This window comes from Castanea sativa, chromosome 5 (assembly GCF_040712315.1).
Source record: "Castanea sativa cultivar Marrone di Chiusa Pesio chromosome 5, ASM4071231v1".
NCBI lineage: Eukaryota > Viridiplantae > Streptophyta > Magnoliopsida > Fagales > Fagaceae > Castanea > Castanea sativa.
The window spans coordinates 24,051,225-24,055,406 of NC_134017.1; the positions used below are offsets into that span (position 1 = coordinate 24,051,225).

At 37.3% G+C, this 4,182-nt stretch overlaps 1 non-coding gene across 1 annotated transcript; it reads left to right on the plus strand.

Moving 5' to 3' along the window:
- The first annotated feature begins 3,254 nt into the window (after nucleotides 1-3,254).
- LOC142637740 (small nucleolar RNA Z247) lies at nucleotides 3,255-3,393 on the plus strand. Its single transcript, XR_012844865.1, has one exon. It is a non-coding gene; the product is annotated as a small nucleolar RNA Z247 (small nucleolar RNA).
- Nucleotides 3,394-4,182: the final 789 nt, after the last annotated feature.

Consider the following 4,182-nt stretch of genomic DNA (forward strand, 5'->3'; position numbering starts at 1 on the left):
AAAAAAAGAAAAGCTACGTAAACCTAAATTAAACAAATATATTGTAACATAGAGAAACAAGAAAAACAAGAAAATGAAGATAAAAACAAGGAAAAGAAAAATAAAAGGAACTAGAACATTGTACATTTAAACACAAAGCTCCTTAGCTTGATTTTGACCGTCCCCCTCAGTCAATCTATTCACGATCAAATGAAGAAGTAATTAGTAAACTTGAAACTCAAAGATCAAAGCCAAAAAAGGCCTCAATTAGAAAAATATTGACTTGAGGATGTTTTGACAAAAACTCCCTCTTTGATTCACTATTTCTAGTGAATCTTGTGTTTTCCCTTAGAATTTTCTGTGTGTTTTAAAAAGGTACCACTTATGGCTTTTTATAGTCATAAAATGGTGGCTTGGAATGGCTCACAGACAATGTCGAATTTGTTCCAAACCAATCTTTAATGCAGGAAAAAAACTTGCCTTTCATAGTTTCTAGAACCCTAGCATGCGCATGTAGAGCTTGAGCATGCATGCATATACACGTGTATGCATACGCATGCTCTATGGTTTTCATGGCCTTTCTTTTCCAAAAATAGCTTATTTAGTTCATAAAAGAGTTATATTTTCCTAAACACGCTTTCCTCAAGTCAATTTCAATCTGATCGAACCCTAAACCAACCTTGGGCTTTAGAATTCTAACATCATTAGAGAACGGGGGCCAGAGTCGTAAAGGGTACAAAATGCGGTGTCTACACTCGCACCTATAGGTACCAGCCTCACCCGCCCTTAATGGACTGGTTTTACCTGACCCCCATAACAAATGGGGTGCGGTTGGAGGTTAACATTTTCCCCTATGCCCGCCCCATTATATTTTAACAATTAAATTAAATTTTATTTTGATTTTTTTATAAGACATACATATTCGTTTTTAACTTTCTAACTTTTAAAATTTATGATATTCTTGTATATTGTATTATTGAATTTATACTTTTATGTTTTAATATTTACATTGTTTATATTTTGTAATTGTTATATTGCTATGTTTGAATTGTTTTTGTATTTCTTATTACATAAAAAAAAACGCTCCGAAGCAGAATTGGGACAAGAGCGGGGAATAGGAAACCTACCTTATACCCACTTCATTGCTATTTCTATACACAGCACAATCTATTAAGTAATGTGGGACAATTACCCATTCTTTTTAAAAAAAAACAAACACACACAAAGGAGAGGAAAAATGAAGTGTCCCCTAGTCTTTAAGACACAGCACAATCTCTTAAGTGTTATGATGCCATGTTATACGTCTCAGGTGCAATTGGTGAGTATATTCTTTTCTAGGAAGAATACATTGATTTTATTAATCAAAGTTGGCAAAATCTGCTTGAGCTACATTGTAAATTTGTGGTGGAGCATCTTCCATCCACACAACAAAACCTAAAAAATTCCTAGCATATCTAGCTAGATTGTGAGCAACCATATTACCTTCCCTCCTAATGTGAGAGTAACATAATTGAATAAAAGACATGGAAATAAAATCTGCATCTTGTAGAATCAAGCTGTGTTGTCAAAGAAGATTTGTCATCCTTGAGAGCATTTATTACCATCTTCGAGTTCCCTTCCAAGACTGCCTTTGAAATTTCTAGTTCCCTCGCAAACTGTATAGCCCTTACTGCAGCCAAAGCTTCCACTTTCACTGCTGTGTAGATCTGGGAAGCAACTAAGAAAGAGTGGCAAGAATGAGTCCTTGACTGATCCGAATTACCACTCCAATTCCAGATTTTTTTTGGCAGTGAATAAGGCTCCATCAAAGTTTATTTTGAGCCACTCAGGTGGAGGAGGGTGCCAATGGAGACACTGCTGAGCTGTCCTGGGTTTCAGAGGAGATTGGAAAGCAAAAATTAATCTTGCCAATCCTTAGCTAGCTTGGCCAGTTGGTCGAGGCTGCAGTGTGGTTGCTGGGCTTGAACTTGATTCCGTTGGTTCCAAATTGACCAAACCATCATTGCAAACATCTCTAGATTTTTCTTATTCTGCAAAATCCACAAAACCAGATCGTCGAAGTCAGTAAACGCAGTCCCTTTTTGGGAATCCCACAAATTAATGTTAGACCAAAATTCGTCCAAAACTGGACATTCCCACAATGCATGTAGTATTGTTTATGGAGCTGCTTTGCACCAGTCACATAGAGTATTATTAATGACAGTTCATCGACATAAATTGAGTTTAGTGGGCAAGGAATTTTTGTAGGCACGCCAAAGCTGGTTTTTCACTTTATTTGGAGAAGATAAAGACCGGCCTCCTTTCCACATCTCTAGGTCCCGATTTGCAGAAGCCAAATTGAAAGCAGGAGCTTCCTCATGCTTTAAAAACCGATACCCTGACTTGCAATTGTACTGTCCATCTTAAGAAAAAGGTTAGCAAAGTATTGGAACAGAGGTGAAGATAATGATCAAAATTCAAATCAGCCTTATCAAGATAACAAGCTACACCACAATGAGAGATAATAGGGATAGAAATTCAATTCAAATTCAAATACTTGTACTCTATCTGATCTGGTACTCTATCTGATTTACTCAAGTCATGTATATCTAATGTACTATATATATTAACAATAGTAACAGAGGAAATTCATTCGCCCAAAAGCAATCTATTACTTTATTTTTTTTATGGTATCAGAGCCTTAAAAGACCCACAACATGGCAGAATCAGCATCATCCACCTCAACCACTACTTTACCAAATACACCAAACACAAACCCATCCACCTCAATCACTACTTCAGCAAACACATCAAACACAAACTCATCTTCCTTACCTTCATTCATCAATCCTCACAAAATTGTGACCGTGAAACTCAACCGTGACAACTTTTTACTTTGGAAAGCACAGATCATTCCATATATGCGTGGTCAGGGAGTTTTTGGCTTCATTGATGGTACAATCACACCATCATCACAAGTAATTCCCAATCTTGACACGACATCAACCATTGATTCAATCGGAAATCCAGAATTTCTTACCTTGGTTCAATAAGACCAACTTATAATGAGCACTTTGCTGTCTTCATTGACTGAAGGAGTTCTCACTTCGGCTGTGGGCTGCACCACCTCACGAGATCTCTGGATGGCTCTAGAATGAATTTTCACTTCACAATCTCAAGCCTAAATCATGCAGATCCACTATTAGCTTGCTACAATAAAGAAAGGTGGATCTTCGATCTCCGATTACTTTCAAAGGTTCAAGGGTTTGGCCGATACCCTTGCTGCTGCTGGTCAGCCTCTCAACAATTTAGAAATCGTTTCATATCTTCTTGCGGGTTTGGGTCCTGAGTATGACCCTTTTGTTACGTCTGTCACCACCTGTGTCGATCCTTTCTCCATTGATGAGCTCTATGGTCATCTCCTTGCACATGAGAACCACCTTGAGCAACACCACAATGTTGCTGTAGAAGCTTTCCCTTCGGCAAATCTAGCTTTAAAATCCTAGCCTAGTTGCAGCCGTGGTTCGCAAGGGTCACTCCCTCATCTAGTGGATGAAACAACTCTGCCTCTTCTTGTGGGCATCGTGGTTGTGGACATGGTGGTCGTCCCACATCTTATCCTTCCACTAGGCTTCATTCATCTAGGCCTTCATTTGGAACAACTAGGCCCACATGTCAAGTGTGCAACTGTTAGGATTAGTGCCTTTAAATCCTATTGTATGATGCTATGTAAGATATTATGTATGACATTGTGTATAACTTAATATTGTGATTAATAAAGTTGTTTTATTATTATCTAAAATAATGGTAACATGAATATGGGACATTACCATATTGTCCATGAGATGCATAGTATGTGATTTTTGTGAAAAGTCACAGAAGATATAAATCACAAGTTCTTTGTAAACTCAAAATTTGTTTCGTAGTCGGTGATGAAATTGAGCATTTCATCTGCGAAGACTATAACATAGCAACTAAGATGATTTGTCTTAATCATGGAAGTGGAGACTTCTAGTTGATGTGTTGATATGTTTTAAGAGTTAAAACATATTGAACTGGATCGCTGTGAGATTTATTATTCTCCTAACGACTATCAAATGAATAATAAATCTCACGACTTCTATTTACATGAACTCTTAATCCTGAAAGGTTGATGGACTTGATCATGAAGTGTAGCTTGCTTTGATATATCAGAAGTGAGATCTATCCTAACAGTCAAAACCT